The sequence below is a fragment of the Mesoplodon bidens genome (genome assembly GCF_964165515.1).
Source record: "Mesoplodon bidens genome assembly, chromosome: 11".
Lineage (NCBI taxonomy): Eukaryota > Metazoa > Chordata > Mammalia > Artiodactyla > Ziphiidae > Mesoplodon > Mesoplodon bidens.
Window position 1 is genome coordinate 53433044 of NC_138167.1, and position 25908 is coordinate 53458951.

General features: G+C 40.1%; 1 protein-coding gene across 4 annotated transcripts in view; it reads left to right on the forward strand.

The window, feature by feature from the left end:
• Positions 1–475: 475 nt before the first annotated feature.
• Positions 476–25908, forward strand: part of PRICKLE1 (prickle planar cell polarity protein 1) — a 115603-nt gene continuing 90170 nt past the window's right edge. For 3 of the 4 annotated variants that reach the window (XM_081249867.1, XM_081249864.1, XM_081249866.1), the window contains exons 1-2: positions 476–731; positions 5466–5588. The gene's annotated coding sequence lies outside the window, so the exon portion shown is untranslated. Of the gene's footprint in view, positions 732–1369; positions 1658–5465; positions 5589–25908 lie in introns of those variants that run through there. The other variant, XM_081249865.1, reaches the window with a different exon arrangement.

The window sequence follows — 25908 nt, forward strand, 5'->3', positions numbered from 1 at the left end:
AAGTTAAGAGTTTAATTAACTACCCCCCACACACACACACGCCAAAGGAGAAGAAACCCAAATAGGCAACCCCCAAACCGTTTGATCAGAGGAAATTGGGTCTTTTTCCCCCCTTCACCCTTCCTGTCTTTCAATCCATCAGAATGGTTGGTTTAAAAAAAAAAAAAAGGCGTAAGATCGGGGGCGGGGCAGAGGAGACGACCCAACTGCACTTGAGAACCTGGGCTGCGCCCAGGCGAACTTCATCCAGTTGGTCCCCCGCGCCCAGCTCAGCCCTCCCGCTGCGCCGAGCCGGTCCTGCCCGCCCCGCCGCCGGAGCCGGGCGCCGACCCGGCCTTTCCAGGCGGAGCCAGGGGCGCGTGGGCGCGCGAACAGCCCTGATCCCGCGGCGGTGTCCGCGCTCCGCGTTTTCGCTAGCGCCGGGCAGGCTGCCGAGGGCGGGGTGCGCGGCAGCGCGGCGCGGGCTGCGGAGCAGGGCGCACTCCGCCTGCAGCCCAGCGAGCGCCGCCTCCCGCGGCCGCCGCGCCCGACAGCGCGCCCCGGAGCGTGCCCACCTCGCACAGCCTGCGCTGACCTCCGCGAGGGGCACCGCGGCCGGTACGGCCACGTCCCGGGCTTCGGATGGTTCGCGTGCTGCCCACTCTCGCCCACCGCTGACGCCGCGGACCTCAGGTCCGCAGACCCGCCGCGGCGCCGACGACAGTCCAGCCGAGTCCCGCTCCCTCGCCGGGGTGAGTGGGCTCCTCAGAGGGGCTGCGGGTGAGGCGGTGAGGGGCGAGCGCCGAGGGGGAAGGGCCCGGCACGGTCCGCGTCACTGCGGGGGGTCTGTGACACCCAGACTGGGTCGGTGTCGCAGAAAATGGGGGAGACGGGCATAATCTGTTTGTTGGGCTGGGTAGACAGTGAAAGCAGATACTGGGGCTGCAGCACCAAGAGGGCTTCAGAGAGGCTGCCCGCACGGCTCCTGCTTGCGGCATCACAACCAACTCTTCCCTTGATTCTCTCCTGCGTGGAAACCCGTTCAGTGGCCCCAGAGTTGGGGCGATGCGGGGCGCGGGGAGGCCGGGGTGCATTGGTCTGTGTCCACCTCTTAGGATCGCCTGTCACCTACTGGCGTCCGGAGGCAGGGTGCCTATTCTCTCCTAACGCTCTGGGGAAAGGGCCGATTGCTTTTTGGCTGAGGTGCATCAGCTCCCCCCTCCCACCCCCGCCCCCGCCCCAGCAGTGATGTTTTCTGGATTTTGCACGTATATGGGAAAGAGTGGGAGCGTCTTCTTGCCTTTAGGCAGAAAAAGTTGGAGAAACTGGGCATGTTAATAATTAGCAGGACCGGGACTCAGGATGCAGCAGAAAGCTGTTAAATTTTCATTGCCCTCTAAGAAAAACAGACGGCATCGCCAGTGACTGTTGGCAGTGCCATGTTATTTGGGGGACTTCGGGAAAATTGTCCACAGATTGTCTTCAGGAGGCTGAAGAAGGAGGTGGGGGTGGGGGGAGGATGGCTGGCACTGCCCTGAGTTCCAGCTTCCCTAAGGAGGATTCAGAGTCATAAGCCAAACACGTTTGGTTGCTGATTTTGAAGAGTATGGTAGGCAGAGCTGCGGCCCTGAGCGAGGTGAAGAACACAGCATGGGAACTGCCTAAAGGAAAAGAACATGTAAGGATCTTGCCTCTCCCGAGGAGTTCAGATGCATTTGTGCTATAAAAAGCACGCATATATACGTGGCTTTGGGGACGGGTTTTATGAAGGACAGATTGCATGTAATGAAATTGTATTTGCGCATGCCGGTACAGTTTTGTCTACCTCCCGATTTTAACCAGACTTCAGAAGGCACTGTCTGCAGCTGATGTTATGTAATTGATGCGGTTCACCATCAGTGAATTTATAATGTGCCTTTGGAGTAAAAGGAGCTTCCTTCTGTTACTTCAGACAAACCCAAGGTGTAGACGGGTGAGGGTTGCTGAATGTTTGCCCTGGTCTGGCTCCAGATGTGTGAGCTCAGCTGTTGCCTGTCACTTAGGTGACAACTGGCCTTTTCCCGCTAAGCCTTTGCTGTCTCCATTATCCTCAGTGAAGTGTCAATGTTCAGCCGCCTTCTATTATCAGAGTGGACTCTAGCCCCTTGGGAGGTGGCAGCCTTGTTTCACCATCCCCAACAATATGTCTGTTTTCAGACTCTAGGAAGGAAAAAAAAAATCCCATGACAGCAAGATAGATACATTTTGAATTGAGCACCAACTTACTCCAAAGATTCTGCTTTAATCAAGACAGCTCTGGAAGGATGACGCAATATTTGTCAAGCCTTTTTCTTTGGAACAATATTTACTCCCACTAGGGGATTTTAAACTTAAACAGCAGCCATTTATCTTGCTGTCTGGTGGGGCCCGGTTCAGTTTGCCTCCATGTGGTCCTAGCCTAGGTGGCTGGGCCGGGCCTGGGACAGGGATCTGTCATTGTAGCCCAGCTGGAGCCTGAAGAAAACAAAATACAGCACCTGCTGGTACCAGGAGGTTCCTAAATGCCATCAACTGGGGAGTCAGGAAACACAGAAGGAGATATTTTACAAGCTCTTCCAGAAATGTTTATACAAAGGATTTAAAGGTTAACAATGCCTGTGCTCTACATATTAATACTAAAAGGTGCTAGAAATGAATGGACGTTACCCACAGTTGAAAGTTAGCACACTTGCTGATGAACTTGAAAATCTCTCTTTTAATAAACCATGGCTAACAATAGTGACTTCTTCTTGTGAATCAGTGTGGGAGGGAGGGAGAGAGGGCTAAAGGACTGGATGGGACATAGGGGTAGCTATATTGATGTGAGAGAATGGATTTTGTAAATTAATTTTCAATCCTTAATTTGGTACTAATTGGTGATTTATCACTGAGGGAGCCTGTTGGTTCACAGGTTTTTAAAAGAAAAGTGATGTATTTTACTCAAGTGACAGATTCAATCAGTTCTGCCAGCAATACCACTGAACCTTTAATTAAAAGTTTATCATGTTTTTAAAATCAAGGTCCATGGAACCACCATTTGTCTCTATAATAAAGGAGGTTGTAATGAGTCAGCTTGGGTCACCCAAATAAAAGCTAATATCAGCTGGAGGAAAAAAAAGACCCTTATAGGGTTAATAGCTAAACTGTTAAGTTTAGAGTCAGATATGGGTAAAAGTCTGGTTATTCCTAATGTCCTCTGCTATGATAACTCTGAAAAGACACAAAAGAAAAAAGGTGACAATTTAAAATTTCTTAAGTTAGAATTTTAAAAAGTAAGCTGAAATCTAAGTTTTAAAAAGTGACAGTGTAAGATAATTTCTCTAAAACCGTTTATAATTACTTGAAAACCAAATACAAATACTTGAGTATTATGAGTGACTTTTCATAATACTCGTGAGATGGAACAAGAATTTTTAAAATGATTCTCCAGTAATTAAGTAACTATTTTAGTGATATAGTTTGGGTTGTCCATATTACAGGAAACAATTTTCAGAAAAGATTATTCTAGTTAACTACTGTTAATTTTCCCATTAAAGTAGTTTATAAAGAGTAAATTTTTCCTTTTAAAGAAGGAAAGTAATTTTGAAAATCAAAGTGATTCTCATCTGTGCATAAAAATGTTAAAGATGCCAGTAGACCAGGGTATACTCCTTCCCCTTGGGAAAAAAAAATAGCTCTCTCTCTTTTTTTCCCTCCAGGTTACATAAAATAATGTTAATTGTTTAACTCTTATTCATGTGAGAATATTCAGTTTGCTTAAATGCAGGTCCAATTATTTCACAATAAAGAGGAATTAGGAAAGTGAATTAGTTATATTTATTGGTTGGTTGGTGTTTTGAGGGGCCACTCCTGCTTTGTCTTCTGGTCACAGAATACAGCAGTACCGTATTACACACTAATGTCTTTAGAAGGTCGTGTTAGCAAACGAGCTGGGAGAGGGAAGTACAGTAGTCCTGGTGCCAAGTCCTGCCTTGATGCAGTTCCTCGAAACCTCAGGTGGTGCGTGGAGCCAGAGCCGAGTGCCAGAACCCAGCCGGCCCCCCTTCTGGACTCTTCCGTCTCTGGATGCACACAAGCCTAGCACCTCAGCGCCACCAGCAACCAATAGCCAACCTTCCTGTCTGTGGCCGTGCAGAACTGAAGTCGCGGAGGTTAACTAAGTGTGTGTTGGTGGAGGAACATTCTGGAGCAGTGGAAGAGGCCTGGCCCGAAATGGCACATGGGGGTCCACCTCACTCTCCATTTCCCTCACTCTCCTCTCTCCTGAAGGAGGGATGGTGCGAAGAGACAGGCATTACAAGATGGAGCACCCTGATGTCATGACACTCCTGGTGCAGAGACACGACAGAATAATCAGACCCCTCTCCCGTGTGCCAGAATGACACGATTTTTCCAAGAAACGTTCCTGAGCCAGTGGTCCACTGGCTCTATTTCCAGTCCCCCAGGGGCGGGGGTGGGGGGCGGGTTCAAACCTCTCAAAAAGAATGCAGTAATTCTTCCTGGTCTCTGTTTTGTGTGCTTGTTTAGACTAAACTCTAAATGCATTTTGGTCACTTTTGAAGGGACCTCTCTAGAAAAAGAACGATTGCCCAGCCTGAACTGATTAGACCTCTCCAGATTCATTTCCTTATGAAGAGAGATTTTAAATGTAAAATAAAAATAAAAATACCAGCAAGGCAGAAGCCAGTGTAAACATTTTAAAACTTAGAGCTGTAAACTAGCGAGCAGCTGTCATTCCCCTTTACTTAACTTCTTCCTTCCTGTCCATAACGTCATCTGAAGCGATCCTAAAAAACAACTGACCAGTTCGACTGCAGTTGCATTTTTTCTCACTGGTAGGTTTGTCCTAAAGTCTTGGGAGAGAAGCCTTTCATTTCGAGTGGATTACACTTCAGAAGAAGAAGAAAAAAAAGTGCGGGCTGTGTTATTTCAGTTGTTCAAGTACTAAAGTCATGTACTCCTTTCTAAAAGTTTTGTCCCGACTGCTGATTTATAGCACCCACCAGCTTTTGCTTTGTGTACGCTTCTCTCTGTTTCCTTCTTGTCTCATTGGGCCTTTGGAAAGAAAGAGTTGTCAATAATACGGTGAAAATATTGTAGTCAGATGTGGCCTTAAGGAGACCCCTGGGTGCAGCGTGCTCTCCCTCAGCTGCCCTGCTTTTATCTGCAGTGCAGATCCCACAGCTTACAATTATGGTCTTTGACTTTGGTAACAATTCTGTTTGAAATGTTTCCAATTACACACAATATTGGCGGCATGTAGCAGCTGCATGCCAAAAAGCATTTCCAAGTGTGTTCCAAGAATCAGGCTGTGATTGCTTTTAATTTAAATAAAGGCTATTTGGTTTCCTGGGAAGCTTTTTATAACCACCTTCTCTCCCCCACCCCATTTTTGTCACCTTTTAAAAAAAGTCTGATATAAGGTAGCCACCACTTAATGTGATACAGTATTGGCCCTGGTTTTCTAGGATGGCCTGTGGCTTTGTGCAAGCATGAGGACTGTTGAATAAAGGAAAACTTAAAGAAACATTGTACAGCAGTTTGGATTTCCCCAAAGAAGAAAAGAAGGAAAGGTTATCTGATCACATATTGTAAGTAGCCAACGTTTTCGAATTTTTCCCCCTCCTTCTTTAGGCATCTGTCATTATAATTATCTATTTGGATCACTGAAGATTATTGGGTACAGTGTCTTTCCTTCAACTTCTTCTACTTTTCTTTTTGTGAGCCCATGAACATATGTTAAAGACACATTAAAAAGGTAGAGAAAGTCAATAAGAATATTCTTAAAACAGTGGGCATGGTGGGGGCGGGGCAGGGAGGGAACCATGGAAATAATTTCACCAATCTACAGCAACCAAACCTGCCAGATCACCCCCTCTGTGGGCTTGAAATCTCTGAACACTGAAACCTTTTAAAACAGTAGTGGCTTAAATCTTTTAATAGCTACCAGATATACTTGACTTATTAAATCTGAAAATAAGAAAATATACACTTTCAGGATTTAGAGTGAAGGGATTAGTTGCAGGACTGGGGGGTTCTGTTTCCAGGATGGTTTGTTGGCCCATTTGAAACATAACACATAGAGCTAGAGGGTATCCAATAGCTGAGGTGCTAAGATGGTCCCAATTAGGGTGTTTTCACATAGGCTCTTTCAATCCTGGCAAACACATCCTATAGAATATAGTGCTTCTTTGGGTTGAACAGTAGTTGACTTGCATAAATGCCAACATCTCTTCTGGCATTTTTGGAAATCTTCCATCATGTAATAAATAGTGCTGTATAATCCAAATTTGTAAATGCCATGTTTCATGTAGCCCCTGTAGAGACAGCTGAAATTAACCCAGGCTGCTAGGGATCATTGAGATCCTGGAGGTTAAGTTACTGCCTGTATCCAGTGTCCTACCACTAATGAATGATGGTGGGGGGCTTTGACCAAAGCTAGGAGAGGGTGCGAGGTTAGCCTTAGTGTAAGAAGCACACACCAACCGACACTTAGACGTGTCCTTTCTCCTTGAAAACTCTTTCAATTAAGCAAACCTTCTCAGAGGAAATTTACACAACTCAAGGTAGAATGAGATTTATGTTGCTTTACCAGCTGAGCACCCAGCCTGCCAAGTACTCAGCCCACCCAGGTCCATTGCTATAGTGACAAAACCCACTATAGTAACTATGGTTGAAGTAGAAAGTCTATTAAAACCCATTTCTATATTGGCCAGCTCCTCTGCCCTCATTGCAGTGCAGTCTTCCGGATACACACACACACACACACACATACTCATACACAACATTCTTTTAATCTAATAATAGTAAACTGATTTAGACAATGTTATAGTTTCATGAGAGGCATTTGTACTTGTTTTTTCTTTTGTCTTTTATCTCAGTGATAAGTAAATAGTATGGTATTCTTCTGAAGAAACTCATAACTTGTTAACTGTAATTGATGTTTCCAACTCTGTTATTTACATGCTTGAATAATCTATGTTCCTTCGTTAGGATCTGAAAAAGACCTAGATAGCATGGCATTTTGTTTTGCTTTAAAATATCTCTGCCTTGAAATAGAGACACAGATGTAGAGAACAAACGTATGGAAGCCAAGGGGGGAAAGTGGGGAAGGGAGGGTGGTGATGGTATGAAATGGGAGATGGGATTAACATATATACACTAATATGTATAAAATGGATAACTAATTTTTAAAAAGACCTAAAAATCAATAAATAAAATATCTCTGCCAAACAATTTCAGGAACTGTTAGGTTTTATGTAAGAAGAATCCTTAGTTCTCTAGTGTTGAAATACTTGTTATAATGTGTGTCAAAAGGAGACAGCATTTTAAATTCTTCCGTGACTATGTAATTAATAAGTATGTTCAGTGCTTGAAGTATGTGCATGTTACATAATTTTTTGAAAGAGATAAAGTTAGCTCTGAAGTGCATTAGAGCATCACAGATGTTTCTTGTAAGAAAATTCATATGCTTCATAGGAATTTTGAACTCGTTTCTGCTGCTTAGCTTTGTTCCTTGCAAGGATCATATGAATAATTTCATTGAGTTGCTTCAGTTCTTATTTACACAAGCCTTGGGAAGGGAGCTGAAGTGATAAATAACTTGCCCCCTCACCTAGTTCTGAAATGCTTTGGCTTTTTATGTTTTTGTGAATGTGAAGGGAGGGAATAAAATATACAGAGAAGATGTTTGTGTTTAACTAACTTAATCATATAAGTTCCCTTTGTGGGTCTTCTATAAGCTTAAACAGCTTGTTAGGCTAATAGCCAAAAACATGTCCTCAAGTACTGCCAAATGTGTTAAAAGCACACCAAGCTTTCTTCATATTGAGGTATTGGAAACATATTTTTTTAACCTTCTAAATTTTAGCAATAAACCAGAAAAAATTACTCTCTTCTTCTCCTTACCCACAAAAGCCAAAATTATTATTCAGTGCAGTGCTGAAATGAGAAACTGATAAGAATAATGATATTTGTGTGGGAGAGTTTTAAACTGGCTTGACTTGGCTGTTGAAGCAGGGAGCAACCAGGTTGCAATGGTACATGATGGGTCTTTGTTTTTTATGTGTTCATGTTGCTTGTACACACTAGCTTTTTTTACTTTGGTTCAGTAACTTTTGGTCAAGTACTTGTCCATTTATCCTGTTTCTTCTTGAGCAGAAATTCAAGAACAGACAGTGGTGATGCAATATAATAGTACAGAAAAAGTCAGTTTTTCTACCATCATTTTCTGAAAATCAGAAAATTTGGACTGTAATATAATAGCTGTGTGATTTCTAGTCAGCCACTCAGCCTTTCTGGGCCTCAGTTCCTCATATATAAAGTAAGGGAATTAGGCCAGGTCAGTGCATGTTAACCAAAGGTTTGAACCGTAAACACCTATGGAGCTTTTTCAAAATGCAAATACACAGAGAATTTTAAGGCAGCAGGTTTGGGGTGGGGTCTTGCACATTTAACTTGAAAAAGCTCTTCAAGTAATTTGATACACAGCTGTGGTTAAGAGCCACTAAATTAGATGATCTCTAAGATTTCCTTCCAGTTCTAAAATTTTATGTTTCTAATCCTACTAGACTGAACATTCTTCCTTCCTTCCTTCCTTTCTGTTTTGTTCATTTGTTCATTCATTCTTAACAGCTATGTTCATTCCTAATGTTGCTGTCAAAATATAGACATCATTTTAACTCAGTTCTGAAGATCTATGTTCTGCTCCTGTGAGTAGATGATAATTGATATAAGGGAGGAACCACGTTAGTTCACCATTTCATACCCAACGCCTAACACCGTGCCTGGCACATAGTGGACACTCAACAACAGAGAGCCCCAAAACTCAGGAATCTTTGAAAATGTGATGTTAGTTATTTTAGAATAATATGGTCGACATTCTGTAGTGTACACAGAAGTATAAATATGCTGTACACATGAAACTTATATAATGTTATAAGCCAATATTACCTCAATAAAAGATAAATTAAAAATGAAATAAAGTAAAATAATATGCTCAATATGTTTTTTGTCAGCCTCCAGGTACCTTTCAGGTAAAGTGCCTCCAAGTTGAAAACAATGGATGTAATTGTTCATCTGAAAAATAACATAATAAATACATTATTTCCCTTATGTTTCCAGACTTTTGGGATACTCAATAGTGTACCAATTGTAGTTTTTCCCAGATTAACAATTGGTCTCATTGCTTTAAATGTGGAGTTACATCACCTGAAAAGGTATCTGGAGGTTGACAAAAAAGATACTAAGCATATTACTTGAAAGTGCAATTAATGTACTATGAAAAACAGATTATCCTATGAAAACCATCATGTGTCTTATGTTTCCTTATCTCTTGGGCTCCTGCATTTGTTGTATGAATGATTGTTCAGTTTTCTGCCATGACCTATGTGTGTCAGTTTAAGAAGTATAACCCAACCAAATCACTATAAAGGTTTCAGAGCTTATCTGACAAATTTACAACTTTATTACAATTTTAAGTCTTACTTTAAAATATTTTAAATTACAAAGGTCAAAATTTTTAAATCGATTGCTAATTATAATTGTTTTTTATAGCCAGCAATTGTGTTGGATCCTTTTACAGACATGATTCCACATCATATATTTCATAACATATAAAGTGCTTTTAAAGTGTCCATATCCACAGTGCATGTGTGTATACACAGATATATGTGTATGTACACACATATGTATATTGTTCTAGCTACGATAAATCAGAAAATCTCAATAAAATATGATAAGCACACTCTGTTTTTCTCATAACTATGATGCATCTGAAAGTTTTATTATCAAGGGTAGGAAAATTCTTGGTTGCATAGTTTTGTGCAAACTGATTAAAAGAGTTTGTTGCCCGTTTTGTTTCTCTGCTCTTTTCTTCAGTCTTTGAAAAATTGGGTTATTTCCTATCATTATCCATTATTACCGTTACTGTAGAACATAGACTAAATAAAAAGAACTTAAACCAATCAGTATAACTGCTGGCTGTGTCTGCATAATAGGAACAAAAGGAGACATTTGATACTTACCTAGTTTACTTGATTTTTTTTGTTGTTATTGTATGTTGCTGTTCTTGAGAGGAGGGAGGGTGTTGTTTTGTTTTTAATTAAAAGAACTTTAAAAATTCACCTTTCTGAAACCTGGATAACTGTCCAGTTTCCTCTGAACTTTTTCACTGTGAAGGCATGGCCAGTAGCAAAATCAGCTAGCGTGAGCTCTTTTTTCCTACACCCACTGCCAAATCAACTAATCAGGGCCTCAGAGTGGACATTGACACCTCAGTTATCTGCTTGGGTTGTTTGTACAACGTAACAGGAAAGCTCTCTCTTAGTCATTATGTGAAGGGATACTACTGTGAGGCATTTTAGTCTGGAAAAAGATTAAGTAGTCGCTAAACAGGGTTTCAGGATCATTGGAGATAAATTGAGGGCTGGTCCAAAGTATGGTATAAGCCTTATTATTTGTAGGTTTCACTTTCCTGAAGTTTCACAGCTAATCTTCTTGTTTGTTCTGGACTTCAAGCTAATATAAAAGCACACGTGTTGGTTTTTCCAAGTGGGAAGATGGCTCACTCCATCCCTTCAGGTCTCAGCTCAAAAGGCATCTGATAATCAGGGAAGCCCTCCCTGATCACCTTACATGAAACAGCAGCGCCCTTGGCTTTCCAGCCACCAGTTAGCACTCCCAAAACCCCTTAACCTGCTTCACTTTTCTCCATAGCACTTACCACTCCTGGACGGACATCTACTTATCGTAGCTGTTTGTTCCAGGAAGAAATCTCTATGCTGTCTTGTATATGGCTTTATGCCCATTTTTAGAGTAGTGTCTGACACATAGTAGGGCACTACTTAATAAATACCTGCAGAATGAATGACTGCAAATACTTAGGGAGCTTCGAATTGGAACACCCCTCCCTGATCTAATAATATGTATAATAATGTGTATAAGCTAGTTAGAGGGTTTTACTCTTACATTCTCATTCTCATAATAGAACTATAAAGTTAGCAAATGGCCACCCTCATTTTACAGGGTAGGCATTTATGGACTATTTTAATGTTATATATAAAGTAAAAACAGAAACCAGGACTTCCCTGGTGGCACAGTGGTTAAGAATCCACCTGCCAGTGCAGGGGACATGGTTGGAGCCCCGGTCCAGGAAGATCCCACATGTTGTGGAGCAACTAAGCCTGTGCGCCACAACTACTGAGCCTGCGCTCTAGAGCCTGCGAGCCACAACTGCTGAGCCCACGTGCCACAACTACTGAAGCCCGCGTGGCTAGAGCCCGTGCTCTGCAACAGGAGAAGCCACCGCAATGAGAAGCCCGCGCACCGCAATGAAGAGTAGCCCCCGCTCGCCGCAACTAGAGAAAGCCCACGCGCAGCAGCAAAGACCCAACGCAGCCAAAAATAAATTAAAAAAAAAAAGAAAAATCTATATGTCATAAAATAACCTTTAAAAAAAACAAAAAAACAAAACAGAGACCTGACTGCTGTTTTTATCTGAGTGAAAATTTCCAAAACAGAGTCTTTTGGTGTATTTGGCTGGGGGCAGCTACAGTGGAGTTTCTGAGCTGTTTCCTCCCTTATCTGAATAAAGCCAGAGAAATCTTACGGAGTATGAGGAAAGAAACTGATCAAATACCCCTCCTCCCTTCTCTCCACCACAAAGTGCTCAATGATATGTAATCATGTAGCGAATGGATGCCATATTAATAGAAGTAAGACCAAATATTTGTGAGCTATGTGACTTCCCACTTCATAATGCACCCATGCTGCTCTGTAACCTTAAAAAAAAAAGGTAGTATCTTCTGACAGACTTTTATGTTAAAATAAGGATGATGGACTATCTTTCACTCAAGAAATCCTGACTTAAGTTCCAGAGGTGAAAAGCTAATCCTCTAAGTGATTTCAGCCAGCTCAGTAAGAAACCTGGTTGCTTGAAATTATTATTTTAATGTCTCAGGTTCCAGGGCTAAATTGGCAGTGAGTCAGCTTTCCTGTTAAGGAGCTGTGCCAATGTATTTGTCCAGAAATTATCATGTTTTAACTCGGGTTCTTTATTACTAATACGGCTAATACCTCCAAAGTACACAAAGCAATTTCAGATTCATCTCATTTACCTTCACTGCATCTTTGTGTAGAGGTCTAACCAGGGTTATCCCCAATTTACTGATGGAGAAGCTGCCTGTTCGTTCAAGATGCACCTTCTAAGGAGCTTTGGTTTGATGACTCCTAAATAAATTAGTAGTTCAATTTTTCTAAAGAAAGAAACGAAAGAGGAAAACTAAGCAAGCACTTACAATCTATCTAAAATAGTTTGATGATGTTTTATTGTTTTGTAAACATTGCTGTGCTTATATTTGTTCTATATTAAATGCTTTTAGATAGTTATAGCCTCTACTACTACTAACTTACATGTAATCTTGGACAAGTCCTTAATTTTTTGGACTTCTTACCCACTTTGTGCCTCAGTTTCCTGAATGATAAGTGAGAGGCCTGATGACATTTTAGGCTCAAAATTTCCTTGATTCTAAAATACTGGATTTGGAGGCTAAAACTTTAGGGGAATAGTTAATAAATGGGAGCTAATATTGTTATTATTATTAATTTTCATCATTACCTAAGTCCCTGACTAGAATTATTTAACAATCTACTCAAAATTATTCATGTTAACCAGGTGCAACTTTTAAAAATGGTCTCTTTATTCATGATTCAGTGTGTCCAATTCAAAATTCAACAGTAGCTGTGTTTTAAAGACCTAGGAGAATGTACACTTCCCCTTACCAAAAGTCTGGTTTAATAATTTACATTATAATTTAATATGAGGAGCTTAAAAAATGCAGTAATATTCAGAGCAAATTATTAATCTGATGTAGTTACAACAGTGGCATAGTTATATTCATACTAAAAGTTACAAACGTGAGTACTGTGTTTATACATGGGAAATATGGAAAATTTATAAAGTAAGACTCAAAGTAGTATGTTCACTTACTTATGTAATCAATAGTGATTATAATTTTGTTTAAAATGTGCGTGTCCATTGACCAAATTGGAATTAATTGGGGGAGGTTTAGAGAGGGTTTGCTGGAAAATAAAAGTAGCCCAGCATCCATTTTAGTTGCATTCTTAATATTTTTTAAACCATAATAATATTCTTATCTCCTCCCCCAATAAAAGCTGGTATAAATATGCAGTCAGTGGTGAAACTCTTCCTGTATTAATCTTAAATAATACATGTTGGCCTGTGTCACCATACCTACAGTTGGCCTGGCTGTTCCATTTTTGTAGCAAAATATCATTTTTGTGATTAATTAAATCACTAACTTTTACGCAAATTCTCAGGCCCTTGGATCTTATTCACTTTCTAATTAGTCTGAGCCTGAAGTTACAGCCGCCCACTGGGAAGTAGGGTACTACTTATATTATATCTCCGAAGATGGAGTTTGTGAGTTGTTCAGATGAACAACTCAATGAGCCGTGGCCCTGATCCCAGCAGATTTGCAAGTGATTATAAGTGCCGTTCCAATAGGAAGTACTATAGAAATGTGACATTAATAATCACCAGTTTGAATCTGGGTCGCTTCAGCCATGACTCAGAGATCAAACGCTATCAGATGGTAATGAGTGTGTGAAAGTGCTGCAAGAAGGCATTCCATCTCTTAATGACACCTTTGTGGGCCTTCTCAGCAGAAGGTTAGAGGGAGGAATAGAAGTAAAGTCGCATCTGCTCCTTGGTCTGGAGGCCAGCCCTCCAGGTTACAGTTGGCATACTTTTGCAGAGATGTTTTAGGGACAGCTCACAGTGGTTTCTGTTGTTCTAGCTCCTTAAATGGATATACAGAACCTTTCATCTTCTGCCTCATTTCCTGACCATTTATTCACTTCAAAGTGATGGTAGCTATTTTGCATATTCTCTACCGCCTTTTCTCTCCTCTGAAAGGTAAGAAGAAATTGCACTTATAAACGCATGTTAACCATTTAATGTTAAACTTCCCATTTTTATTTCAGTTTGGGGGCACCATTTTCACTTCAGCACACCCTCATTGAGTCCTGTGGTTTGCCAGGCACTGTGCTAGGCTCTGGGAACACAAACATCAAATAAGAATGGTTCCTGTCTTTAAAAAGCTCACCATTTTGTAGGGAAGGAAGGCATTTAAGCACTTGTGAAATACTGTGGTAGAGGCAGGAATAGAAATGTACTAGATATAATAGTGAAAAGCCAAAAGTGGAAGTCATTTGTTCTGTGTGAATTGTTAAGGAAGCCTCCAGAGAAGAGGATATGGTTGAGATGGGTCTTGACGGCTGAATAGGAGTTGACCAAGCCATTAGAATTGGACAATGACTCAGGTTGGGGAAAAGGCAAAGTGTGTGCAAAGGCAAGAAACATGAGACAAGCATGATGCTCAGTGAATTGCAAATCTTTCTATCTGGCTCTAAGATTAATTATGCTCTTCGTCATGGACTTATTGTCACCTTTATAAAACTACAGTTTCAATCAGAAGTAAGAGATGAGTTTTGACAACTTTAATTGTGACCCTGTCTTTCTTCTCTGTAATTGACTTTAAGCTTCTGAATAAGGGCTCTCTCTTCTCCTTAAATGTTGCATTAACCTGGCCAACCCACCAGGTATTTATTTACACTTGTGTCTTTTCATTGTTATGTTGGTACAATCTAAATTTATTTACTCTTCAGTTTCACTGCCAGGTTTCAATTTCAGACTCAAGTGTTTAGACAACATTATATAATGTGTTGCACTTTTATGACATCTGCTTTAGTACTGTAAGTGCTTTCCATGAAAGCTAATGGTTGGGACAAAAAAGAGCCTAAATGTCACAAAGTGGCCACTAGATGTGTTTTATTGTGTTGGTATCTCTGTTTTGTTTTCATAAAAACTTTTTCTTAGTCTAAAAAACCTTACCAAGCAGAAATAGCAGACAGTAGACTTGTAGGAGATGAACTATTTTCTTCATTTCCTGATTATTATTTCTTGATCTCCTGTTTCAAAAACTGATTCAGCTGAAAAAAATCCATAACAATATAATTTAGAATACTGTACCTTTTAAAAGCAAATTACGTTATGTTTGTTTTTCAAAGGTAAGTTCACTTCTTAGGCTGCAAGGCCTGCTGTGTTTCAATATGTGGTTCTTCAGTGTGGTGAGATTAAGATTGTGATTTAACATCTTTCAGAATTTCTGCCATCTGATTGTTCACTGAGCAATCAGTATGTTTTCAGGCAGTCTGGCATGTGATAAATATTTTGTAGCATATGTGGCTGAACATGCCAATCGCAAAGGGCTTTACAAGCTTTAATTAATTTTCACAACAACCAGATGCACTCTGCTTTATTCATGAGAAGTCCACAGACAGTGGAGTTCAGAGTGTTGCCCAGATTCGTCTAGCAAAGTGGTTTACAAACTTTTTTTGGATAGCTGAACACTTTTCTCAAACACAAGATAATCTGGAACTCCAGCACGTCAATTAGAAACTGCTTTTGTTGGGAGGGAGAAAGGGAGTTAGTGATAGGGCTGCCAGATTTGTCAAGATAAGAAAACCACACAAGATGCCCAGTTGATTTGAATTTCAGGTAAACAATTAAGAATTTTTAGTATAAGTGTGTCTCAAATATTGCATGTCCCTAAAAATATGATTGACGGTTTGTCTGAAATTCAGACTTAACCGTGCATCCTGTATGTTACCTGGCAACTCAAAGTTCCCGTTTATAGCCCTGCCCTTTCAGTGCCCTTGTCTCCTCCTCAGCCAGGTGAGGGTCCTGGTTCCTTGAACACAGTTTGAAAACCACAGATAGAAGAAATCTATACAAATGCTGAGAGAGAATTAATAATACGTTTTCTTTCTCAGTCCAAATTTAGGAAGTATTATCACTTCCTTGGCTGTGTTAGAGAATCTCCATGACCATGCATCCACTGCTGCACACGGTAGTTGTAAAGAATTATTGCCTTTGCTTTGCCTTTCTTGTTTCTTAGGATAAAATACTTTAGTCTCCCAATCTTTGGGAACAATGTTTGTCAAGTCACCTATTCGTATAATTCAGCAATTTAAGAGGAAGGAGAACTGATGGTAAATCAGAATTGCAGGTTGGCCAAACAGAGTCCATCCATAAAGAGAAAAATGGATGGGAGCTTGTGAGCCTGATTCTAATGCAATCCACGGGAGAGGTGCCTGCATGGGCCCATCCTTGGCTTTTGGTCTAGTTGACATGCACATGTTTTAGTGGTCCTGGCTTGAAGATAATACCTGTTAAGGTAATTCGGTTATTTTGCTCCAGTATTTTAAAGCAGCCCTCAGATTATTATTTTCATTTCTCAAGCTGACTCCTTTGTGGAATATTCTTATTTATTTGGCCATTACATTTCTCAGTGTAACAGAGTACAGTCTAATTAGTGATCAGAAGCCACTAAATTTCTTTAGGATGAAACAATCCTGCAGTGCTCGAGGAACTCCCTGGATTAACTGATGAAAAGTCTTTTAAAAACGTACAAGAAACTGAGGACCTTCTCCCGGACCTATGGGTCCCCAGGTGCTTTGGGTTTGATGCCCTGTGTGGATGGCCTACTGACTCTCCATGAAGTTTTTGTATCAGCAAAATGTTAGTAATGGTTTATTTCTTGGTGGGTAGATTAGGAATGGTTATGGCTTTGTGTCCCTTTTTCATTTTTTCCATAGTTTGTGCTGTAGGTGTGTTACTTTTTAAATAAGGAAATTAAGTATTAGTGATATATTTTAAATGTTTCTTGGCAGGGGGAAAACCCATAAATATTTCCTTGTTTAAATGTTCTAAAGTGTAGATGAAGATCATCTGGAATATAGATAGTTTTCATTTGCAAATGCTTATATATCTTTGAAGGTTAATTGTAATATGAAATCTACCCGAATTGTTCACACTTAAAATTTATCTCTCATTCATTCATTTTATTCATTCAACAAATATTTATTGAAGAAACATAGACATATTCCTATACAACACAAGAAAGGGGGTGATGAGTGGAAGCAAAAGGAAAGGAAGATCCAAAGATGTGACCCACCTGCTCCATCCTTCAGGATGCCACGATGTGGTGGGCTGGGCTGGGGAATGCACTCATGCAAGAGGAAGGATGCTTGGCCTCAGTTAGTAAATGAGCCCTCTGATGCTCAATGAATGAAAGTGACTTTCACGAGGCTGTTGGCACATCAGGACCTGAAGACCCAGGTCACCCGAGTCCTGCTGGGGGATCGTCGTCTTGTACCATAAAAACAAGCACAAGCTTCCATCCCAGGAGCTGGATTTGAAAAGCCATCAGAATCCCTGCTTGTTTCCAAACCAAAGGCTTGGGACCCCGGAGTTCGTCTGCTTCTCACCACTGGCTTTAACTACAGACTGGGTTTGTGCTGGATGGTTTCACCCTCCCCTAGTCTGGTTTCAGGGATTTTGGTTTTGATCAATATATAATATAAGCTACAGGGATATTTTCTTTTTCCTATTAGCTTCTTTTTGAATTCTTTTGGAGGAGGAAATAACTTCTTCATAAAATCCCTTTTACTGGTCTTTTTTGTTGACTCTGAAACTCATACCAAGTCTATAATATGGAGAAACCCAAAATATTTGTTTTTTTTCTTTTCTAATATTAACATGTGCAAAAATTACCTATCCATGATGTTTATACTTACTTTCACAGTTCAAATAGGCTACATTTTCCTCTACATTTTTCAGTGGCTAGATGAAGGTAGAATTTGACAGGTGATTTGAGGGGATTTGCACGATAAAGCCTAGGAAATTAAAGGTTTTATATTTGCTAAGACAACTTCTGGGGTTAAGGTTACATTCGCACAAACTATTGCATATTAAATTAAACTGGTTATTGTTGACCTTAACACATAAATGCTTGTGAAAATAATTTCCCAAATATACAAAATAGTTGTTTCAAAATAAAGTTAAATATTTTCTTTTGACTATATATTTTAAAGTTTATATAATAATTTTCAAGAACTCACTGAATTTGGAATTTTTAACTTGTGATATTAAACTGAAATAAATGTGAAAGGACTTTCTTAAAGATTTATTTTACTTATGAGTAAACTAGGTATTTTCTAGAAAGAGAAATATGGGTGCCATTCAGAGTTGCCTAATCATAATTCTGTGAGCTGTTGAAATCAAATCAATGTCTTGATAAGTTGAGCTGCCAGATGGAATTTTATCTAAAACCAGTACACTTCGTTTATACTTTAGGACTCCAGTGAATTTTATCACAAAAATCACTTCATACCCCATTTGGAAGGCAGCCACTTAAGCGTGGAATATGACAATTGTTTAACAGTGCACAGTAAAACTTAAATAATCTATGACTCATGGAAGGGAACTATATCCAATTGAAAATTCCAGGGTAATTCAGGTAGGTGGACATAACCACCCAGGTGTCTTGGAACTATTCCAGTTTCAATTGGCTAATGAGCTCATAAGGCTGAAGTCTCCTTTGCTGTGTGTCCCTTACTGGTTTACTTGTCCATTAACACAATTCCACCTAACATCATGCTGGGACATTGATTTCACATTGATTCACAAAGGAATGCTTTGGGTCACACAGTGACTATCTAGTCTGTAGCAGGTGTCTCTGCAGGACTCTGATTTCAGAATCTGTGCTCTTCAGCAGCTGACATAATCTTTCAGCTGTACCGGCCAGAACAGAGTTTCCAGTGCCACACTGCTCATCTTAAACTTGAACCTTGGTGGGGTTACATGTTTCCATCATCGATCCATCTGTTTTAGGGATTACATCACCACAAAGGAGTTAATTTGTCTTGTTTTGAGGGTCATGTCTAATTGCATAGGTCAACAAAGGATAATAAATGACTGCTTTTTACTTTACTTCAAGTCTGTGCCTCACTTTTTCTCTAAGACTGCTGAGCAGGACAATTAATTTCCTTAATCGGCACAGCTGGTACTGTAAGAATGCCATCCAAGCTGAAAAAGGTTACTGCTATCTATCTAAAACCTGAGTTAACCAATCCAGAAAGTTAACTATAGACTCTCCTTAAACTGACTTACTCACAGAAAGCCTCTGCATCCAATAGGGAGAAAGGAGGCACTAGATGGCAGTCTTCAACAAACTTGAAATGACCTTTCCTCTCTTAAAACAAATGCATTACCTAAAAGCAGTCACTTCTGTTCCAAATGAACGTGGACTTGAACTATACTTTATAAAAATTGCAAATATAAGGGCATTATGAAGCTTAATATCACAATATAAAATTTTGCTTTTGATATGGAAAAGTATTCCATATGCAAATCTTCCTCAGCCCACAGGTTAGGTGTCTCGATAAACCCATTGTAAATTGAAAATACCATAAGTCGAAAATGCATTCAGCACACCTACCCTATGTATAACTAAATCACTGTGCTGTACACCTGAAACTAACAGAACATTGTAAAGCAACTATACTCCAATTGAAAATTTAAAATAGGGACTTCCCTGGCCATCCTGTGGTTAGGACTATGTGCTTCCACTGCAGGGGGCATGGGTTCAACCCATGATCGGGAACTTGGATCCTGCATGCCGCTCGGCCAAAAAAAATAAAATTAAAATTAAAGTAGTAAAAAAATAATAAAATAAAATAGTAGTAATAATCTTTTTGCCCCTCATATACAGAAATTGGAATAGTAAGGGGTTTAGCTAACCCTTTGGCAAAGATGGTGTGCAAATTCATCCAATGCATTCATCCTCGGACCTCTGTTACAGTGCTGAACACATATTATAATTCATCTCTTTATATTTTATCTCCTGCACCCTGAAGTTTGAGGCCCTTAAGGAAAACAGTGTTACTTGTGTTTCTGTTTTTAGAATAAGTGTAAAGTAGGGGCTCAAAAATTTTTTCCTTGATGAGTAAATAAATGTTTCTCAAGTGAAAAGCCAAGTTTGGGACACCAGATCCTGATGACTGTATCAGCCCCTGTGAGATCACTGTCCACTTCTGTACCTCTGGTTCCTGGCTGAAAATAGTACCAGGCGTTTGATGAGTGTAGCGGGGTGTGGAGGCTTTCTTAGGTTCAGACTTTCAATGCTTCAGCGTTGAAAATGCTTTTACACACATTCTCATTTAGTCCTGGTAACAAACTGTGGGTCAGTTGTCTCATTTGATAAATGAAGAATCAGGTTCCCCATGGTTGAGAGAATCACTGTGGGTTACACAGTTACTAAATGTTAGCACCAGACTGGAATCCAGACTTCTTACACGAGTCCAGTACGTTCTTGCCCTAGTTTGCCTGAGATCAACACGTAGGGTGCCTATGCTGAGACACCACTGTCACCTCCCCGGCCAGCCACTCTGCTTGCCACTGCCCATCCTCAAACCTTTCCCACCATCTATATATGTCCTTAGTTAGTAACTTCATAAACCACCTAGTTGTCCAAGTTAGAAACCTGAATGTTATCCTCCACTCCTCTTTTTCACATTCCTTCAACCACAAGTCCCATCTAATTTACCTCCTGGACGTTTCTGGGACCAGCCATCCTCTTCTCTCCAAGATTCAGTTCTTCATCTTCGTTCACTAAACCACCATCCAGACGGCTGGACTCTAGTCCTGCTGCCTTCCCAGTGCAGAGTGATCTAAAATGAAAATCTGACTGTGCCACTGCTTCGTTCAAATTGTGCTGCTCCTATGAGCCCTCCGTGACCTGGTTCTTGAGCCCACCCCGTCAAGCATCTCACTCAAGTCTCTCCTTTGCCTTTAACCATCTAGCAACACAGGCCAGACAGCGCGCCCCGATATCTTACTTAGATTGTCTCTTTCCAGGTCAGAACCACATTTTCCCTCCCCCTCCCCCCACCCCCAGATTCTCATTCTGGCCCACTGTAGGTGAGTATAAAAGCCACAGAATCAGGCCTTAAAGGCAGAGACCTGGAGGAAAGCTCCTCAGAGAGTAGTTGTAGTTCTTCCATCAGTTCCTTTAGCCCAGTCCGTCTCCAGCAACCTTCCCTCACCAGCCTCTGGGATCATGAGGTCAGTGCTGATTTAAAAAGAAAAAAGGGGGCTTCCCTGGTGGCGCAGTGGTTGAGAGTCCGCCTGCCGATGCAGGGGATGCGGGTTCGTGCCCCGGTCTGGGAAGATCCCACATGCCGCGGAGCGGCTGGGCCCGTGAGCCATGGCCGCTGAGCCTGCGTGTCCGGAGCCAGTGCTCCGCAACGGGAGAGGCCACAGCAGTGAGAGGCCCGCGTACCGGAAAAAAAAAAAGAAAAAAGGAAGCTAGGGGAACTGGCTGTGGGTGAAAAGCAATTAGCAAAAAAAAAGCAGATGCAAACAAATACACAGAACAAATGGATAAAACTGCAGGATTGGGGAATTCCCTGGTGGTCCAGTGGTTAGGACTCGGTGTTCTCACTGCTGGGGCCAGGGTTCAATACCTGCTCTGGGAATTAAGATCCCGTAAGTCACGAGGCCAAAAAAAAAAAAAAAAATTGCAAGATTAGCCAGACTTTACCAGTAAGGAGGAGGTGCTGCTTTGGTCCTTTGGTCGTTGGGGAGAGTGAACCCATAAAAAGGGCTCCCTTTTTGTTTACCTCTTCTTTTTCCCTGTGTCCCTTAAGGATCCCATCCTATATTCCATGTTGCTTTCTTTAATGCCAGTTCATCAGGGTCTTCATGGCCTCTGATAAAGCACCACCTTGGGAATGGGACATGGGGGGAGGTTGAGGTGGGACAGTTGCTTCCCACACCCCTGCTCTATTCCCCCTGTCTCCAAAACACACCCCTCCTAGATGGAGGTACTTCCCAGAGTCTCTGGGCTCTTAAGGCGACCCAACCCACCGGTTTTCTTCCCCACACTGCTCTCCCCTCTCTCCAACTTGCTTGGCTGATGAGAATTTGGAAGAACCCCCGGTTTTAAAACTTTCAGCGCTGATGGCCTCTCCCCTTAGGCGTCACCCAGGGCAGTCCTGCTGTGCTGCTTGAATGTTCCTCAGCACAGAAAGAGCTGCTGTCCCCAGAAGGCTAGTGATATCCAGCAGCAACTCAGATGTCCCTGAATCTGGGAACCCTAACTGAGATATTAATATTTGTATTTGACCTTGACCGTACTGACTCAGATATTTATGAATGATATTTCCAAACATGTGGTATCAATGTTAACTCCTTTTGAGATTCTTTGTTTACTTTCAGTTTGCTAGTGCTAGTGTCTTGCCCCAGATAAAATGTATTTGTATTTATTTAATGCAAATTAAATGCAAGCTAATCCTTTTTGCAATAATTGAATTATTGTTCTTTATTACCAGTGTCACTAAGCTCTACATCTGGATACATTACAGTAAATGTATCCTTTTGCTTTTGTTTACATTCCACTAGAACTTTGGAATCCAAATGATTCTGAAACTGACAAAAATTGAATTAAATCCTTTTACAACTAACCCTTCTGAGGATATTTCTTTGAATTCTTCAGTGAAGTTTGGGAAATGTTATTCCTACATTTTAAAATATGACCTCCAGAAGGATTGCAATAGCATTTTGGAAAGGGACATTTTTCATAGTGGGAGAAGGGTGGGTGGTGAGTCCAATTTTTTTAATGTTATTTCACTTTAGAATTGTGCTATATTTAGGATGACTGTACATCCTGGTTTATGTCTATTGTCCCAACATAGTTATTAATTGCACTCAAAAAATGTCCTGGTTTGCATGATAAATTATATGATCTCCCAACTGTATTCTATTTAATTATGAAACAATTGATCAGGATTTTTGTTTGTCTGTAATTAAGTCTTGCAAAGAAATGCAAAATATATATATATATATATATATATATATAAATTAAATATATATATATATATATATACACATATATAAATGGCTTTAAAAAACTCCAATATGTAAGTAGTTTGAGAAAGAAGCAGTCAGTATTCTTACTCACCCTGCTTGAACTTGGCTCACCACAGGCAAGTTTCTGTTTGTGGCAGTAACTTAGCTCTTTATCTTCCAGAGCTGTGAAATTGTCCTGATCACAATTTTAAAATTTTAATTAAATCTGCTAAAATTGGAATGCAAGCTATGTCTTTGTTGGTGATCCAGTGTTTCTGGCCAGTGATCTCCATCATCTGTCTTAGCAGCAAAGTTTCTTCCACTGTTACATCATTTATTTTTTTCTCTTTTCCATCTGTGATTTAGGGTACTGAAGACACTCTTCATATAAGGAGAAGAGTTCACGTCTTCACCACAGTATGAAGTTGATATTTAAATTTTATCTGCAGGTCTTTGCCTTGCTTTGGTTCTTTCTCATCTTGGCTTTTCTTACATATCTTCATTCATTTATTCATTTCTCATTTCTTTCATTGGTAGTTCTAATTTTTTTCTTTTTTTAAATTTATTTTTAAGATATCTTCCAGAGGCGCTTTATTTCAGAATTCACTTCAGCTGATTTCAGGAACATTTCAAGTACATTAGCAACTTTTCTTAATTTCCTTTAGCTCTGTTATGTGTATAATATACTTTGAGTCTGTTATCAACGTCTTTTACATCTTCAAAATGGGTTTCACTCTTTTAGACAATCTCTAGTGAGGTTTCCCTCCCCCTCCTAATCTTTCCCTTTGTAATCTTACCATGTTAGCACATATATTTTAATTTTCTAATACAATAAATGAGATAAGATATCTTTGCCTTTTGATTGATTTGAAAATGGGGGGGTGAGACATTACATTTTCACCTATTTGCCTGGGAGCAACCGTAAGGTGACTTCAACGACTGACAAATTTCCCACAGTGATTTTGAATTAGCAATATATCTTGGCCATTCTTAGAGATGATTTTTCATAGTTACTGTACATAAGCGTTGAGTCATTTTCATTAAAAATGGACATCTAAAATGGACAATAAGACAAATTTCATTATACACCCTGATAAAATTTCTAGTGAGGATTTGTAATGTATATATTTGCCTGCAATTGAAAAACATCTGTGGGCTTCTAAACTATGACCTTTAAATTTAAACCAAATTAGTTCATTAGTTCTTGGACAGAATAGTGTTAACTTTCTACTGTAAATAACGCATTTGAAAACACATATTCACCCAAGATAGATGCCAGTAGTAAGCTATTCTGTGACTGAGTGTTACAAAACTGTGAGTCCAATGGAGTAGGAAAAAAAATACTATTCAGGAGAAAAATTTGGGTGGAGTAACAGGAAAGTTTAGAAAAAAGAAGGTCAGAGAAGTGACTGGGAGTGGTTAGAAAGGGCTTTCATAACGAAAAATGCCTTTGGTGCTGGAGACTTTTCTATTGTCTTATTTTCTATTGTCTTATTGTGTTATCTTTTTAATAGATCTTTCCCTCACTAGCACACAGAAAAGGAAAACAGAATAAAGGTTATTACTAAGTATATGGTTCCCTTCTTGCCTCAGTGTCCACCATCTTGCTGTAGCAGACAACAGTGTATTATTAGTAAGAGGCATTTGAAGGATGTTGGTTTGATAAAGTATAACCCCTAAGCCATTTCCCCTAACATGATCTTTCTAATATCTTCAAAAAGTGTCTGAGGCTTATCTGGTTCTAATCTTGTCTGGCAATGTGGCAAATGCCTCAGGGAAGTGGGAAGGATATAACCTGTCTTCAGAGATTTATAGCATTTCAGGCATCACAAATCCTGGAAGACATTTTTGTTCTTTTGGGGGGTAGGATTCTATTAATATTTTTATATTATTAACACAAGTTAGCAATATTATTACTGGTTTTCAGAACTGCCAATGGTACATGTGTTTCTTGCATGAAGATGGTGCTTGGGACCTGCCAAGATTAAGGGAAATTTTTTCCGGAATCAGATGCACATCCATTCTTGCCTACTGTTCCTTGTGAACAGTAGTGGCCATGTGTGAAGTGACTGTCCAGGGTTGGGGCTACTGCCTTCAGCCACGGCAAAGCACAGATGTAACTAAATAACTGCCTAGTCCAGAATTAACAAAAGCTTGCCTTTAATGGAAAATTGGATCACTTATTCTCTCTCTCCCACACTCTGTCTCTGGCACTATTTCCACACTCTTCAACAAATAGTCTCAGACAATAGAAATGGTATAAATAAGTTTGAATACTGAGTTCAAAGACTAAGAATATCTAAATGTTGAATGATTTCCCATTTTATCTGTGATATTTAAAAATTTATATCTCCACTTTGTTTGAAGAACTTGTTCCTATTTATTTCTTTTCCAGCGTATGTAGAACTAATGGTTAGCACATTAATTTTGTGAAGCGATGTTTAGGGAGCATGGATACAGCTGTTTTGCTTGCCAATGATTTGTGTATCGTATAACACCTTCAGCACAAGCTCCAGACTTTGCACCTGGAATGTACTTCCCCCGCTGTGAGAATGTGGTAAAAACCTGTTTAATTATGGTCAATCAAATCAGGTAAAATCAATACTGGAGCCAAGGGCAGGTCGGTAGCCTATATCTAAGGGAAGAGAGATCAGGATGTTTCCCTTCGCATGGAAAGTCTTAAGTAGGCTTTATTTTGGTACATTTTAATTAGGAAGGAGCATTTAAGCATCTTGACATTAAAATAACTCTTCTAAATAAAAGACCTCTGATGGCTAAATGGATTATATAGGTTAACATTATTTTCTAAAGGCCACCAGGAAACAGAGTGGCTGTTGAAATGAGAGATGATATTAGTGACAAAGAAGAAAAAGTGATTTCTTTGAAGGAGTTTCAGTGCATGTCTAGCACTTCACATAGGCCTGAACTCATTGTCCTTTGATTTTCTTTTCTTTCAAACTACTTACTGCTCCCAATTTCTCAGTTTTCTACAGAAATTTACCCTCTACACTGCAACCTAAAAGCTAGGACATCTCACAAATGAAAAAAGACGTGTAAAATAAATCATTCAATTCAGTACGCCTGGTTAAATGTCAGATTAAAAAAAAAATCCTGCCTATTTGGTAGCTATTTGATGG